Here is a 17,883-nt window from a genome sequence, read left to right as displayed (position 1 = left end):
GATTACTCTATATGGAAAGGGTTGCCATAAGTCCAAATGCATTTGATGGCACTTAATCATAACTATTATTACTGTAAGGATGCTCTGCATCCACCTTAATAGTGATGTCTAGAAAAAGCAAAGGGACTGCTCTTAATTCTATTGTCATTCTCACATGATCTGCTGGGATGTTTTCTTTGTAGAATTTGGTGTGTGCTGGCCGCACTTAATACCAGGTCTGCTGTCCCTGTATGGATCTATTAGCTTGAAATCCGCACTGTGATTCTGGCTGATGGTCGGATTCCAAATGATCTCCTGTATGGAGAATTAGTGCAGGGAAATTGCCCCAGAGGGAGACCACAGCTGCAATACAAGGATATCTGCAAGCAGGATCTGAAGGCCTTGGAAATGGATCTCAGCAGATGGGAAACCCTGACATCTGAGTGTTCAGCCTGGAGGCAGGCAGTGCATCACGGCCTCTCCCAATTTGAAGAGACCCTTGCCCAGCAGGCCAAGGCAAAGAGGCAGTCACAAAAACAGCAAAATCAGGGAGCTAGACAGGGTACTTATTGTATTTGTCCTCAGTGTGGAAGGGATTGTCACTCTCAAATTGGCCTTCTCAGCCACACTAGACGCTGTTCCAAATCTTCCATGCAAAGCATGATACCATAGTCTCTCGAGACTGAAGGATGCTTATGTATGTCCCTGTATTTCCAGCGGAGAAATCAGTCTGGCTTCTGGTTTGGCACTAAGTTCAGTGCTAATCCTCAGTTCCTAGAAATGGGGATAAACTCTCCCCTTCCCTGCACTTTTCTTGCCCTGCCTGTTTACAGTGAATACAGACTCTAAAGCCATCCCAGTGACCGTTGCGGATCTTTAAAAAGAAAAGAAAGAAAATCAGAACTCATTTAATAAAACTGAGTTGGCTGGCTGAGAAAGAAGGACTCACTATTTATTTAAACAACTGGAAATGGTGAAAAATAGGCATGCAAAAATTAAGTAGATAGAGACTGTAGAGTTTGCAGGCCAAGAGCAATCATAGTGTAGTAGTTCGAATGTGGGCAAGGACTTGGGAGACTCGGCTATGAGGCTCACTGGCTGGCTCTTCTGCTCCTCAGACTCTAAGCCTAACCTACTGTTCAAGGTTGTTGTGAGGATAAAGTACTGTAGAGAGAAGAGCCACATACAAGCATATTGCAGGGAAGATGAGATATAAATGTAACCATACTCATACCCCATCTCTGTTTCAAGGAAAAAGAACAGCTCTTTTAATCATCAAAAGATATCAGTTTTGGGAGATCTGTTTGGGATTACGTTTGTCCTTGATTTCCAACCCCCCATCCAACTTTAGATACATTTAGAACATTAGATACAAAGAGAAAAAGGAAAGGAAAGGAAAAATGCAGAAAAAGAATCAAAGGAAGTAAGAAAAGCCACATAGAAACAATTATCAACAAATATTAACAAACTGGATTCTGTTACATGTTTTCTTCTCCAACAAGTCTTTTGTAATGGTGTGTTATAAAATATATATCCAGAATTTTTGATATTGTATTTTCATCCATGTATCTGTTCTAAGGAAGTCATGTAGTCTATAAAAGGGTACCACATCTTATCAAAGGCAACAGTGTGCAAAGGTCCTATTGCCATTTTTTCTGTTCTAGATTAGTTTCTTTAAGGTTGCCATTTCCCACTGTTTCTTTATCCATGTGCATGCTGAAACATTCTTCAAGGTATTCCAATTTTGTGCTCCATCTGTTCTAGTTGCAGCTGGCATTCATGCAATTAAATGTTTGTGTAGTAGATCTCAATGTCTATTAATGTATAAAGAGAATCACAAAACCACCATTCTGTTCTACTTTTTGACCTATTTACTGTATCGTGGACATAAGCAATCTTAAGGAGAATAACACACCCCGAAGAATCAGAAATGTCAGTCAGAATGCACTCAGGATATTGTTTTTGATCAATAAAGTTCCCTCAGTGTAATAAAATGTTTGTCAACTGACAATTAACAGAAAGTATAGCGATCTTCCTTTCAAAGCCAAGTTACTGCAAGCAAAATAGTTTGGTTATTATGTGCAGTCTGAATGTTTACAGTACAAATATTAAATCCAGCAAAAATGTTTACAGTACAAATATTGAATCCAGCTAAAATGTATGTGTACATTTCACTTCATGCATTGCTAAACAATCTCTAGCTGATCTGAGGTTGCATTCTCAGGTGTATAGTTACTTGAGAGTAATGCTTAGGCTCATTTTTACTGAATAAGCAGACTTGTGTCATGATGGCTAAAATCTGTTGCACAGTTATATAATTTTTAGAGGAAAATTGCTACAAGTTACAAAATCTCTATAGCCATTATCTGTTGTACACTGAATTATACAGCTTGGCATGCAACAAATAATGCCTACGGAGATTTCTGAAGTTGCCCCTATTCATCTCTAAAAAAAATTCTTTTTCATATCTGCGCAACGGGATTTCAGACAATGTTGCTGTATTCCAGTTCACTCCATGCAAAGTTGTTTCATATACCAACACTTGGGGCCCTCCAGAATATTTCTTGTTGGCCTACAAATCCCAACAGTCCTAGCCTGCACTATGAACAGTGAGGAATTCTGGGAGTTACAGTTCAAAAAGTTCTGGAAAGCTTCTGTCAGGTGTCATAGTTCTCAGTGAGATAAAGGATTAACTGCTTGCAGATGCAAATTCTATCCAAATTGAAGAACGAAATATACAGTCAAAGGTTTAAGTGGTTATAAGACCAGAGTTTCATTCAGTGTATTGGGAATGCTTTGTAAGCCCTAACCACTCAAATGGCTTCCTCTTGCATTTTCCCAATGCATGAATGGTGCAGTTTTGCTACACTGGCCACTGGCACACCCTACCTGATGGTTCCAATGTCTGTGAGAAAATAGGCTTCAGATCTTCATTCTTTCTGATGTTTGCACAGTACACACTAGAAGGAGGGTTGGCTGGAGAACCCATACATAAGACTACTGCACATTCATCCGTTTTTAGGTCCAGAGAGTTCAAGCCTCACCCTTGTCTTGCCTGGGTAATGGTTTTGTCCGGGAGAATGCCTTTAGGAAATGGTTTTGCTACATTCTTAGTGTCTTCAACCATTAAACTTCATTTCTTGCTTGGGGTAATTCATAGACTATTGCATTTGATCAGAAAGGAAAGCTTGTGTGTGTGTGTGTGTGTGTGTGTGTGTGTGTGTGTGTGTGTGTGTGTGTGAGAGAGAGAGAGAGAGAGAGAGAGAGCTCATCAACAATTGTAAATAGCCAATCTAATTAGCATTCATGTTAGTGCACCACTGTTACTTTATGACAGAGGTTTTCACATTCTTTACAGCAGGGGTCCCCAGCCCCCAGTCTGCGATCCGCTGCCGGTCCATAAGCTTCCCAGGACTGGCCCACAGAGATGGATTTCCACCCCTGCCTGCCCACATGGTGGGTGCTTTGTGCTTGTGGGGGGGTGTGTGGCGCTTGGGGGGGCATGTCAGGCTCAGGGGTGTTGTGTTCAGGGGGGCGTGTTGTGCTCGTGTTGACACTACCCACGAGCGCAACATCACCCCATGAGTGCAACATCCCTCTGTGAGTGCAACGCCCCCCATGCAAGCGCAACAGCCCCCTCGAGCATGACATGTGCCCCCATGAGCACAACACGGCCACCCACAAGTGCAGGGGTGCCCCTGCCCCCCAACTGGTCCACGGTTCCAAAACAGTTGGGGATCTCTGCTTTACAGCACAAGCTTCAATGAAAGACCTGCGTATCAAAGACGCTATCACCACAATGGCTTTCTTACCAACCAACCATGATCACTGTATTTTGATTCCTATATTTTGATTCCATGTACAATTATTTGTCATGTTAAATCTGTTTCTCTTGTGTGTGATGAAGTGGACTTGTCTATAAAACCTCACATTAAAAAATATAAAAGTCTTTAAGGTGACCTCCCTTTTGCTTTTACTTTTTACTTCTAGTTTGCTTTTACCTCCTATGCTTGCACAGACTAATATGGCTATCTCTTCTACAACTTACTATCTTCTTTCACAGAACTAAGAAGTTCTATGGAAACTGTATCAGGCTAACATGCATTGGGAAACTATACCCTCATAATCACAGTGGCTGAAGGAATGTTGTTGTCTGAAGCAAAGGAAAAGATGGCACCTACCTGCTATTCCATCTAGAGAGAGAGGATGGACCAACATTTGAAACTTTAGCTCTGGTGATGGGATACAGGGTCCTCCATCATATCTCTGGAAAGCAGATTAGCATGAGGTAGAGGGGAGAGGCAGGCTGGCTGGATCACACACATTCTATTTAATATGTTTCAAAGTAGTAGCTGTGCTCATTTGCAAACATCTGGATAAAAAATAATAAAACACTGTGATACCTTAAATTCATTTATTTACAGTATTTTAAATTAAAATATTTTTACCCCACCTTTCTCCCTGAAAAGGACCCAAGGCAGCTTACAACAGTGAAAGGCAATATTTAAAGTTGAAAACAATCAGTATAAAACGGTGGTTAACATCATTAAAAGACAGTATTTTAGAGCTAAGAACAAAGAATAAAGAAGCATCTTACATCATTAAAAGGCAATGTTCAAGCTAAGAACAATAAGTATACAATTAAAAAAAAACAGTGCCACTCTGTGATCGGGTTCACTGGAAAGATCCAGCAGTTCCTCTCTTTCGGCAGGAAAAACCATATGAGTCTCATTTCTTTTATTTGAATCTTTATTAACCACTAACAATGGAGAATCAACTACCACTTCTGTGGGGCCAACAGGGCCAACCTCTAATGGAAACTCAGTCCATGCCAAAGTTTGTCCAACACTTGGACTTTCTTCCTTTAACATGGTGCCGGTCCAAAGAGTTCCTGATCCGTTGGTTTCCTCAGGGAAGCGCTCCTCACCACACAGATGGTCCCACAACAGGGATGACGTGCCCAATCTCCTTCCTGAGGTTTGTAACCGGCCAGTTTCGGGTCTGGGTGAATTACCTTCTTCCAGGGACCTTGCCTGCGGGGAAATACTAAAACAGTCCATTCTAATGGATCTAGTCCTTCTAACTGTACTCCTATTCCAGAGGCATCTTCTCTTTGTCCACCCATGCTTCTTCCTTCTCTTAATTCTCCTCTCTCCGGTACCTTGAAGACCCGAGGTCCTCTTTCCCTTTTCTCTTCCTCCCAGACCTCCTCCTTTCTTGCTCTCTCCCCTGCCAGAATCCAATTCCTCTGCCAGGAAAACATCCACCCTCCTTCTTTTTGCTCTGCCCCTTTCTTCTCCTCAGTCACTCTTTTTTTTCATCTCCAGACTTTCTACCCCACAGGCTACAACCGATGCTGCCTCCTCTTTTCCTCCTGCCTCAGACATGTGAGGGGACGGCTCACTCTCTGCCTTCAGGACTTCATCTGTCTTCACCTCACACACTCTGAGAAATGGAAAACAAAAGAACAGTAATACACAAGTAATGCTAAAAATCCAGTCAAAGCAGTAATGTATAACAATCCATCTAAAAAAATCACAGAAAGGTAGCTAGTTGAGGGAAGGCTTGCCTGAAGAGAGAGGTATTTGCTTGTTTGTGGAAGGCCAGCAAAGATGGGACCTCTCTGGCCTCCTGTGGGAGGGAGTTCCAAAGCCTGGGAGCAGCAACAGAGAAAGTTGTCTCCTGTGTCCCCATCAGATGGGGGAAGGTCCTGTAAAGGTAGTGGGACTGAGATAAAGCCTGATGATCTTAACACCCAAGCTAGCTCATAATGGGAGATACAGTATGGTCTGAGATAGCTTGCATTCAGGCCATTTAGAGCTTTATAGGTTAAAATCGGCACTTTGAATTGTGCCCAGAAACTGACTGGCAGCCGGTGGAGCTGCTGTAACAGGCAGGTTATGTGATGCCTGTAATCAGCCCCTGACAGCCAGGAAGTAACTAGGGCATGTGTCACAGTGGTCAGATCAGATCTCTCAAGAAACAGATGTAGCTGGCACACTAGTTTTCATTGAGCAATTGCACTCATGGTATCCATGGAGATCTAGGCATCCAGGCTACTCCTATTGTAACTAAAGCTACCTTTGAAAACTGTTACATTGAAAGTGAGATGAGAAAAATTAAAGATACAAATGGAGGGTAAAATTTAAAAAGTGGGTTTCTACTTCTTTTCAGATTGGGTTTTTAATTACAGTATTTGTTTAGTTTGTGCAAATATATAAAGGAAAATAATAGAAAGGGAAAAACCAGAGATCTGTTCAAGAAAATTGGAGATATAAAAGGAACATTTTGTGCAGAGATGGACATGATAAAGGACAAAAATGGTAGGAACCTTACAGGAGCAGAAGACATCAAGAAGAGATGGCAAGAATATACAGATGAATTTTACCAGATAGACCTGGATGTCCCGGACAACCCAGATAGTGTGGTTGCTGACCTTGAGCCAGGCATCCTGGAAAGTGAAGTCAAGTGGGCCTTAGAAAGCATGGCTAACAACAAGGCCAGTTGAACTATTTAAAATCTTAAAAGATGATGCTGTTAAGGTATTACACTCAATATGCCAGCAAGTTTGGAAAACTCATCATTGGCCAGAGGATTGGAAAAGATCAGTCTACATCCCAGTCTACATCCCAGAAGGGCAGTGCCAAAGAATGCTCCAACAACTGTACAATTGCACTCATTTAACACACTAGCAAGGTTATGCTCAAAATCCTACAAGGTAGGTGTGGCGATTGACCTTGTTGCCCCTGTTTATTTTGGCCCTCACAAAGGATCACACCCTTATTCTCTTTTAGCTGCCACCAGGTAGTCTCCTAATACCAATTATGTAATACACGTGTGCTGCCAATACTAAGGGTTATTGAACTTAGGAATCAGAGGTTTGGTTAACAAACATTCTTTTATTGTCAAGTAAATCATAAAGGTAAATCACATGTGGTGATTTACCTTTATGATTTACTTGACATAAAGGTAAATCACATGTGAACTTATCAGGTATTAACACGGATTGGATCATGTAGGCAATCATTTTTATTCCAAACTGCTATATACTTTCAATCAATATCTCTCTTATAGTGCTTATAATTTCATTCCTGCTTGTTCAATATTGTTTAACCTTCTCAATTCCCTCTCCTAACACTCTCAGCTCAATTCACTAAACCTCTCCCCCTGTCCTATCACTGGCTCCCACATCAGGGTTCTACCGTGATGAACAGGCATGACATTTGGACTGTCCGTCACAGTTGTATATGAAAAAAATAAAACATCTCCTGAAAATAAGCCCTAATGCATTTTTGGAGCAAAAATTTATTTAAGACCCTGTCTTATTTTCAGGGAAACAGGGTACATACATGTATGATTCCTTGTAGGGGAACTACAGGGCCCTCAACATGACACTTGTCCCAGGCCCCATAAAGTTTTTAGGGCATGTCTCACCTCAGGTGGCCAAGCTTCTTGGGAGTAGTAAGTTGCACTGAACTGAATAGACGAGGAACAGGATTCCCCTTGTCATAAGGTTCATTATGAGTCTTAAGCAGCGGAAACAGGCAGTCTGTTTGTCTGGAACATATTTCATTCAATTCCAACATTGGAGTATCGGCGGTGGCTCCTCGCCTCTGGAATAACCTTCCCCCTGACATTCGCGCGGTTCCCTCGCTGGGTATTTTTAAAAAACAATTAAAAACACTGATGTTTCGGCAGGCCTTCCCCTCAACCAATTCCTATTTTTCCCTCTTTTTTTCCTCTCTCCTAGTGTCTGTTCCATCTTGTCCAAAGTTTGTCCCCTTTTAAAAAATTGTTTTAATTATATTGTATCACGCTTGTTGTGAGCCGCCTAGAGTGGTCTTAAGTGACTAGATAGGCGGGATATAAATAAAATAAATAAATAAATAAAATAAATATAACAACTTCAGTGGGCACAAACAAGTCCCAATCATTCAACTGTCTCTCGACTCTGTTAAACTGATCTTAAACGTAACCTCTTCTCAGAATTGGGGTGCCGGTCCAAACCTCTTTTTGTCCGTAGATTTCCTCAGCGGTGTGCTCCTCACTGCACATATAGTGCCGCAGCACGGATGATGGGCCCAATCCCCCTTGGCTGGTGGTTTGTTGTAGGTGGGATCTGGCCGCACCACCTTCTTTCAGTAACCGTGTCCCCTCAGAAACACCACCACTGTCCATTCTGTGGTTTCCTTCACCGCAATCCCCTCTTTGGCGGACACAGGGTCAGGTAACAGTCCTCCAACCTTTAAGTTGGGAAAGTCCTTTAGCAAGTCATTCACCTCTTTCAGCTTCTTCTCCTCTTTTCCTCTCTTTCCAGTCTCCACTTGAAAGTCCGGAGCACCAGATCCCTCTTTTATATCCGCCTCTCAAATGTCTAACCACTGCTCCTCCCCTTTCCCTTTACCCTCTTCAGACAAGCATACTTCTATCTTAACCCTTTCCTGGTTACTCTTCCCCTTTGGCACATCCCTCTCTTCTTTTTCCCCTTCAATGTCTTTTCTTTCTGGGGGAGACGGTGCACTGGAGTCCTCCTGTCTTTCACACCCCTGTGAAAGAAAAATACAACTGAAGATTCCTGATTGGTTCAATTTAAACTTTTTCCTTGTAGTTCATCCTGGTTTTATTTTGTTGTGTCCCTCCCGGAACTTTTACTTATATAGTGAAAACTGAGAAAAGATGAACTGGGATTTGCATAAAAGGGATAAAAAAAGAGAGGCTTTGAAGTGCACAAGCAAATCTTCTCCATCTTTATTAGTCATATAGAAAGAAATGTTTTGATAGCTGGATCTTTTTTCTAACTGCAGTGTAAGGGACAGAAGTTGCAAAACATTCCCTTGTTTTATATGCTTAGAATCCTTCATGGAATTTAGCAGTTTTGTGATGGAAGGAAGACAATCTTGCTTGGATATTAAGAAGGAGCACAGTGCCCTCTGGTGGCTGACGTTGCCGCAGAAATATTTTTTATTTCTTGGGAATTGTCTTGTCTGTATAGACAATTAATAATAATCTTAGAACTGCAAAGCTGGAAGGGACCCTATGGATCACTGAATCCCTGTCAAGGAGGCACAGTGGGGAATCAAATGCTGCAGCCAGATGCCAATGAGCTATCTAGCAGTTCATTATATGAGACCCAAAAACAACAACAACAAAACAAACAAAAACAAAAAACTCAAGAGATGAAAACATTGCGGCACCTTTAAGACTAACTGCTATATTTTAATGTGAGCTTTCATGGATCAAATCCATTTGCTCAGCCATACGAGTGATATTATATGACTGTCATATTTATATATGGCTGTGACCAGGTGGGGTTACAGATAACAAAGTGACAATGGTTTGTAAGTAAAGAAAGAGTCTATTAGTCTGTGGATAATGTCAGTTACGATGAGCAACTGTCATGTTGTCCTTTATCTGTATCCTCAGGTGGTCAAATGTTTCTTCTGTTTTGCCTTTTGTTTAATATGCTTGCACAAACAAACATAGCTTTCCATCAGAACGTTTAAATTCTTGATTGTGACGTGGCAAGTTATTTCACTGTTCTGGAACAAAGCAAATTTAGGTTGACAGATGTAATTTTCAAAGAAGTAGCTGTGTTAGTCTGTGCAAACATATTCAAATAAAAAAAATTGTGTGACCTTAAAGACTAACAGTTATATTTCAGTTAGAACTTTCATGGATGTATCCACTTCTTGAGACTGGATGACAGAGAAGATAAAAATATTTTACAGCACAAGATGTATTCAGCCACTAATCTGAAAATATTGAAGCAGATGTACAATTGCTTATTTTAACAGTAAGCATTATTATTATTATTATTATTATTATTATTATTATTATTATTATTATTATTATTATTATTATTATTATTATTATTATTATTATTATTATTATTATTATTATTATTATTATTATTTCACTTGCAGCTTCAAGCTTTTAACTCATTTGTATATATCATCAAATTAACGTTAGCCTAAACCTACTGTACTGTGTATATAGGGCCATGCTGGTGTTGCGGGTTAAACCGGAGAAGCGTCTGTGTTGCAAGGTCGGAAGACAAGCAGTCGTAAGATTGAATCCACATGACGGAGTGAGCTCCCGCCGCTTGTCCCAGCTCCTGCCAACCTAGCAGTTCGAAAGCATGTAAAAATGCAAGAGGATAAATAGGTACCATCATGGTGGGAAGGTAACGGCATTCCGTGTCTAGTTGCGCTGGCCACGTGGCCACGGAAACTGTCTACAGACAAACGCTGGCTCTATGGCTTGGAAACGGGAATGAGCACTGCCCCCTAGAGTCGGACACGACTGGACTAAATGTCAAGGGGAACCTTTACCTTTTACTGTATCTTTAGTAGGTATTATGTTCATGTTAGTATGCCAGCGATTTTTAACCCCTAAATTCCCAAGAAGTATATAACATGAACCACTGAATGCACCCCAAATAAAAATTTAGGACATATAACAGCATTCTAGACAGTCAATACTTTGTGGTAGCATCAAAATATATTGATATTTACTGAATACATCTACTCGTATATCCATTTTTTTTCATAGAGATACCCATGGAAGGTAGCTATGATACACATATATATTTAGTAAGAATTTGTGTATGACATAGATCTGCCCGAATCACTCATTCTAGCCAAGATGGGTGGCTGAGAGGCCTAACGCTGAGGGAGTCCTGGAGAGAAAGAATAAGAAACCAGGCCTTCTTGGCAGTGGCCCCTTGCCGGCAGAGATCTGTCTGGCTCTCTCACTGGGTGTTTTTAAGAGCACACTTAAGACCTGTCTCTTTAGGCAGGCTTTCCCTCCTGTCATCACCTAATTTCTTTTACCGTCTTGAATTATATTATTACTGTAGTCTTTATTTTATTATATTGGTTTTACTATTATGTACAATTGTTAGCTGCCCAGAGTAGACTTCAATTTAGATAGGCGGGGTATAAACTGAATAAATAAATAACTATGATGACCACCAGGCTGAACTTTTCCCTATTAGGTTTATCTAAGTGTCAGTGGCTCTTTTAAAAGAATCTCTCTCTACACCTTACTGTGAGGCTCCCAAGGTGGAAGCCATGGTTGGAGTGCCGCTGCGCTCGAAGAATAGCAGCCAGACCCAGACTTCCCCCCCACCATCCCCACCGCGACGGGAGGAGAAAGGAGTGGAAACCCCTGATTGGGGGGCAGAATGCGGCGGAACCCTCACCCTAAGCAAGGGGGTAGATACCCGGGACCTAGAAGAGGACATGAAGGGGTTAAAAATTGCCCGCGAAACGGGACGGTTTCAGGCGGGAAAGAGAGGGGAGGAGATAGAAGCTGGGATGGGGGATATAAGGGGAAGACCGGAGGATATTCCAGGCGGTTGGGAGTGGGTGTGGATGGAGGACCCCTGGACCCACAAGTGGGAACAAGTCCGAGTACCCCATGAGGAGGCAGAGAGACGCCGTCAACTGGGGTTGAAACCACGTCCGTCTTACTGGGGTGAGACGGAGGCGAAAGAGTGGCGCAGGAAATTACGGGAAGAGAGAGAGGCGGTTGCCAGAGAGTTAGAACGTAAGCGTCAATGGCACATCGCCGAGTTGAGGAAGCTGGGGGGTTACCCGGCCCCTGGGGCTTCACGGTAGAAGACGGTTCCTCTTGGGACGGCTGGAGTGGAGATGAGGAGACCCTACCCCTGATATCCCTGGAAGAAGAGGTGAACCCTGGAACAGGGACTGTGCCTACGACAACAGGACCCTGGAACCCAGAGAACTCTAACCCATTTGTACATAGTTTGTGGACTCCTCCTAAACCAAACCTTGGACTCCAAACGTCCCTAAACCCTTTTATGGGTATGGTTTCTGATGATGTTAAAGTAGAAATAAATACGTTACCGTTTGACTTTCCGCAAGAGTCTCGTCCGTTTATTGAAGAAAGGACAGCCCACACACACGAACCCTCACATATTGGCGCCCAACGCGGGGGGCTGTCAGCCCCTCAAGAAACGGAGGGATGGATACGACAAATAACAGAAGGTCAAGAGGCACTGATGAAACAACTGGCGGATCAGCAGAAACTCATCATAGACCAACTAAGCAGAACACAAATAGGGTTATCCGCCAAGACACCAGCAGCGGAAGGAAGAGGGGCAATCGCACACCGGCCTCCGATCAAACTCCAAAAGATGGGTCCCCAAGACGACCCGGCGGCGTTCCTGAACATATTTGAACGGGTGGCGGTGTCGGCGCAATGGCCAAAGGACCAGTGGGCTCTGATCGTGACACCTTACCTGACGGGCTTACCCCAAGAAATAGTGGACACGTTAGACCCAGAAGACGCAGGGGATTATGAAAAAGTCAAGACGGCGATCCTCAACACGCTGAATCTGAATGAGGAAGCCTATCGCAGACGATTTAGGGAACTACGACTGAAGCCGGGCACACACCCACGAACAGTGGCGCAAAAGATGAGAGTGAACGCCACGAGATGGGTACAACCGAAGGGAAAAACAGCGGAACAGGTGCTAGAGTTAATGATACTGGAACAATTAGTATCAACGCTGAGCTCCGGACCCAGGAACTGGGTAGTGAAACACAAACCTACGTCGGTAGAGGGCGCTGTTACGTTACTGGAAGACTATCTAGGAGCAGAGGATCCATGGTTAAATCGCCCTGCAGCAGGGGGAGAGAAACCCCAGAGCAAGGACAAGATGGCGGAGGCGGTAATCACAGGAGCTCCACGAGGAACCCCGATGGCGACTCCTAAAAAACAGGGCCCCGACCGTATCGAGTACGTGAATGCAACGGGGTCACGAATTCCTCGCCCGACGATCACAACAGACCCGGCAAAGAACAAGTTAGCACCCACCTGGAACCAGGGGAAGGAAAAGATGACCGCCTGCTTCGGCTGCGGCCAGTTCGGCCACATCCGGAAGTTCTGCCCGGCGGAAGAGTATGCGTGGGCCAACATTTATGCGAACGCCGCTAAGGTGGGTGAGAAGTTCCATCCCGGGTGGGTGGTAACTGCCGAGGTTAACGGCCAGAGGAAAAGGGCCTTAATAGACACTGGGTGCACCCGATCGCTGGTACGAGAACTAGAGGGACCGAGACTAGGGGAGACGGTGGTAGTAAGGTGCATCCACGGGGACGCCAAGGAATATGATACGGCCAGGGCAAACGTGACTATCGGAACCCAGGAGGCAACCCTGGAGGTGGGAGTTGTTCCCGGCTTAACCCGCGAGATGCTGTTGGGCAGGGACTGGCCAGGCCTAGAGGATTTGGCGCGACGAGCCGAAGACGAACTGGTTGGTGAAAGAGGCGAGGGAGAAGGGGAAGGAGAAATAATGCAGTTGTCCAGAGATCAAGTAAGGGGCCTGCAACAAGACGATCCTTCCCTGAAGCCCTGTTTCCAAAAAGCCAACCCCGAGGGAGAGACCCCGGTGAATGGGGAAGGGTTTGAGGTACGACGAGGACTGCTGTATCAAATACGCCGAGGGGAACAGGGGGAGGAGTCAACCCTGGTAGTCCCCGACCATTTGAGGAACTGGGTGATGCATTGGGCCCACGATTTGCCAGTGGCTGGTCATTTGGCCACACAGAAAACGTTGGCCCGCATCCGCCAAAGGTTTTTCTGGCCAGACATGGTGAAGCACGTCGAAGAATATTGCAAATCCTGCCCAAAATGCCAACTAACACAACCTAAAACTGGCCCGGGGGCAGGCCTGGTGCCTATGCCGTTGGTGGATAGGCCCTTTGATCGAATTGCCATGGACATTGTGGGGCCCTTGACCAAATCTGAAGGGGGGCATCAATACGTGTTGGTGATAATCGACTATGCTACACGATACCCGGAGGCCCTACCTTTGAGGTCAACCACGGCGAAAGTATTGGCCAAAGAGCTACTGGGGGTATTTTCGAGGGTGGGGTTTCCAAAGGAGGTACTAACGGATCAGGGGACCAATTTCATGAGTTTAACGTTCAAGCAAATGTGGGAACTGTTAGGGGTCAAGCCTCTCCGGACTTCCATTTACCATCCCCAGGCCAACGGCTTGGTGGAAAGGTTCAATCGGACTCTGAAGGGAATGTTGAGAAAAGTGGCGATGGAACACCCCAAGAAATGGCATACGTTTGTTAACCCTCTAATGTTTGCAGTGCGAGAAGCCCCTCAGTCCTCGACGGGTTTCTCGCCATTTGAATTGTTGTATGGGAGGAAACCTAGGGGAGTACTGGACCTAATCCGCGAAAAATGGGAGGAAGGAGAAGATGCTTCACGGAATGCCCTGCAGCAAATAGTAGAGATGAGAAATAACTTGAAATTAGCCTGGGAGGTGGCCCAAGAAAATGTAGCCCAAACTCAGGGGAAACAGAAAGAGCGCTATGATAGGAAGGTGAAGCCTAGGGAATTCGAGAAGGGGCAAAGAGTATTAGTGTTGTTGCCTACCGAGACTTCCAAATTTCTGGCAAAATGGCATGGGCCTTATGAAGTGGTAAGGCGGCTCAGCGAGGTGGATTACGAAGTAGAAACCCCAGATAGAAAGAGAAAAAGGCAGATTTTTCATGTGAACCTACTAAAAGCCTGGGTAGACCGTGAATGCTTCTTCGATGGGGAAACGGATGAGGAATTGGGACCGGAGGTCGGCCAGATGCAGGAGGAAGAAGACATTACTGTAGGCGAACTCCTGAACCCCACCCAAAAGGGGCAAGCCCTCTCCTTGAAAGCTGAATTTCCCCAAGTGTTTTCCAAGGTCCCGGGTCAAACGAATCTGGTAGAACACAACATTGAAACCGACCCCGGGGTGGTGGTAAGGGAGAATGGTAGGACGTGGCCCCATCACGTAAAGGCCCTAATAGAAAAGGAAGTAGAAGACATGTTGAACATTGGTGTGATAGAACCCGCCAAAGGCCCGTGGCGCAGTTTCCCCGTCATTGTACCCAAACTGGACGGGTCCTTGAGGTTCTGTGTAGATTTTAGAAAAGTCAATGCGGTTTCCAAGTTTGACGCGTATCCCATGCCCAAGGTGGGGGACCTGTTGGATAAATTAGGGAACGCCCGATACCTAAGTTCGATCGATTTAACTAAAGGATATTGGCAGATTCCGGTGAGGGCTCAAGATAGGGAGAAAACAGCCTTCTGTACCCCCAAAGGGCTCTTCCAATTCGTTAAGATGCCATTCGGACTACACGGGGCAGCCGCGACCTTTCAGAGACTTATGGATCGATTGTTGGAGTCACAGAGGGAATGGGCTGCAGCATATATAGATGACATCATTGTTTTCAGTGCCAGTTGGGAAGAACACTTAACCCACTTAAGGAGAGTTCTCAAGGAGTTGAGAAAGGCCGGCCTAACCGTCAACCCCAAAAAATGCAAAATTGGTGTAGATAAAGTAGAGTACCTGGGCTTTAAAGTAGGACAGGGTGAGGTGCAACCACAGGAAGAGAAGGTGACAAAGATTTCACAGTGGTATAAGCCTCGTACCAAAAAGGAGGTGCAGCAGTTCTTGGGCCTGATTGGCTATTACAGACAGTTTATACCCCAGTTCGCATCCATAGCTGCCCCTCTCACCGACCTCACTAGAAAAGGGGCTTCGGTTAAGGTAAAGTGGGGCCCCGCCCAGGAAAGGGCCTTCGAAACCTTGAAGGGGATAATATGTGAACTACCCATCAGGTTCTCCGATTTCAACTACCCCTTTGTCCTATTCACCGATGCCTCGGATAGGGGTCTAGGGGCGGTATTGTCACAGGTGAGGGAGGGTAACGAGTATCCTATTCTTTACTTGAGTCGAAAGTTGAAACCCCGGGAAGAAAGATATGCAGTTATAGAAAAAGAGGCGTTAGCTATAAGATGGGCCACCCACGCCTTGAAGTATTACCTCCAGGGAGCCCCATTCACATTGGTAACAGACCATGCCCCTCTCCAATGGTTGAACCGTATGAAGGAGACTAACCCTAGGCTTACCCGTTGGTATCTAGCTTTGCAACCCTACTCCTTCAAGGTCCAGTACCGCAAGGGTAAAGAACACTCTAACGTAGATTATTTTTCCCGGCAGGGTCCGTGGGCGCGGAGCGAGGAGGAGCGAGCGGCACTCTCGGATGGGGGGGTATGTGAGGCTCCCAAGGTGGAAGCCATGGTTGGAGTGCCGCTGCGCTCGAAGAATAGCAGCCAGACCCAGACTTCCCCCCCACCATCCCCACCGCGACGGGAGGAGAAAGGAGTGGAAACCCCTGATTGGGGGGCAGAATGCGGCGGAACCCTCACCCTAAGCAAGGGGGTAGATACCCGGGACCTAGAAGAGGACATGAAGGGGTTAAAAATTGCCCGCGAAACGGGACGGTTTCAGGCGGGAAAGAGAGGGGAGGAGATAGAAGCTGGGATGGGGGATATAAGGGGAAGACCGGAGGATATTCCAGGCGGTTGGGAGTGGGTGTGGATGGAGGACCCCTGGACCCACAAGTGGGAACAAGTCCGAGTACCCCATGAGGAGGCAGAGAGACGCCGTCAACTGGGGTTGAAACCACGTCCGTCTTACTGGGGTGAGACGGAGGCGAAAGAGTGGCGCAGGAAATTACGGGAAGAGAGAGAGGCGGTTGCCAGAGAGTTAGAACGTAAGCGTCAATGGCACATCGCCGAGTTGAGGAAGCTGGGGGGTTACCCGGCCCCTGGGGCTTCACGGTAGAAGACGGTTCCTCTTGGGACGGCTGGAGTGGAGATGAGGAGACCCTACCCCTGATATCCCTGGAAGAAGAGGTGAACCCTGGAACAGGGACTGTGCCTATGACAACAGGACCCTGGAACCCAGAGAACTCTAACCCATTTGTACATAGTTTGTGGACTCCTCCTAAACCAAACCTTGGACTCCAAACGTCCCTAAACCCTTTTATGGGTATGGTTTCTGATGATGTTAAAGTAGAAATAAATACGTTACCGTTTGACTTTCCGCAAGAGTCTCGTCCGTTTATTGAAGAAAGGACAGCCCACACACACGAACCCTCACACTTACTCTTGTTACAATGCTCAACGTGTATACTCTATTCAGTATTGTTACAAGTAATATTTCTTACTTTTAAAAAGGAATGGACCCTTCTTACTTTTTGTTTTGCTTTGTGTTGCTTTTCAAGGGTCTAAGAGACAAATTTAAAATCTTATTTGTCTCCAGGACAGCTGAGGAGTACGCAACCCCATCACGTGGTCTTCAGAAGCCACTACAAGAGGGAAGGAACAGGATACAGTACCTAACACTGTGAATGCATTCCTAAAAATTCTGAATATTTCCTCCCTTTTGGAGATTACTCAGGGAGTGAATATGGTTAAGAATGAACTCTAGTTAAGAACCACTGGCTTATGACTTTATGCAGGAATCTTCCTCATCTGTATCTGATCAAAAATAAAATAAATCATTTTTGCCTTACAGGTACAGGTTCTTAAGGCTGCAGGCATGGGTTACAATTTGAACAGTTATTCAAAGGTTTTCCCAGTGAGCCGAGGAGGGCTTACGTCTTTGTATACATTTAGGGTTGCACTGTTAAAAGTTTCTTTACTTGAAACCTTCCATAGCGCTAGACTTCAGACCCACACATTACATATCGAGTTAGTGGAAGGTAGAATAAAGTCCTGAATCGAACAGACCCCCCTCCCCCCCAGTAAGAATGGCACTGACCCCTCCCCCCCCGTTTCAGAAACGACGTCACCACGTTTCCTCCGCCCACGAACCGGAAACTGCTTTCTCAGACTATTGCGGAACTTTAGCGTTACTTACGTTACTTTCGTTTCTCTCCGCGTTCACCGCTCGTCCCCCTATCCTGAGTACCTCGGTCGGTGGCAAGCGGCAGCGGATTGGCCAATTCTTCCCGACTTTGGCCACGAGGACTGGCTGCGCGACGCGGGTCTCCCGCCCCATCGAACAAGGGCGCAAGCGATTGGCTCGCTCATCCT

General features: G+C 45.2%; 2 long non-coding RNA genes across 2 annotated transcripts; one reads left to right on the top strand and one right to left on the bottom strand.

Moving 5' to 3' along the window:
• Positions 1–4,379: 4,379 nt before the first annotated feature.
• LOC144587012 (uncharacterized) lies at positions 4,380–17,854 on the bottom strand. Its single transcript, XR_013542139.1, has 3 exons — positions 17,708–17,854; positions 7,414–8,525; positions 4,380–5,424 (listed from the first exon to the last, which is right to left on the bottom strand). It is a non-coding gene; the product is annotated as an uncharacterized LOC144587012 (long non-coding RNA).
• On the top strand, positions 5,418–7,761 carry LOC144587015 (uncharacterized). Its single transcript, XR_013542142.1, has 2 exons — positions 5,418–6,901; positions 6,949–7,761. It is a non-coding gene; the product is annotated as an uncharacterized LOC144587015 (long non-coding RNA).
• Positions 17,855–17,883: the final 29 nt, after the last annotated feature.

This window comes from Pogona vitticeps, chromosome 2, assembly GCF_051106095.1.
Source record: "Pogona vitticeps strain Pit_001003342236 chromosome 2, PviZW2.1, whole genome shotgun sequence".
Taxonomy (NCBI): Eukaryota; Metazoa; Chordata; class Lepidosauria; order Squamata; family Agamidae; genus Pogona; species Pogona vitticeps.
This window is presented reverse-complemented; position numbering and strand designations above follow the sequence as displayed.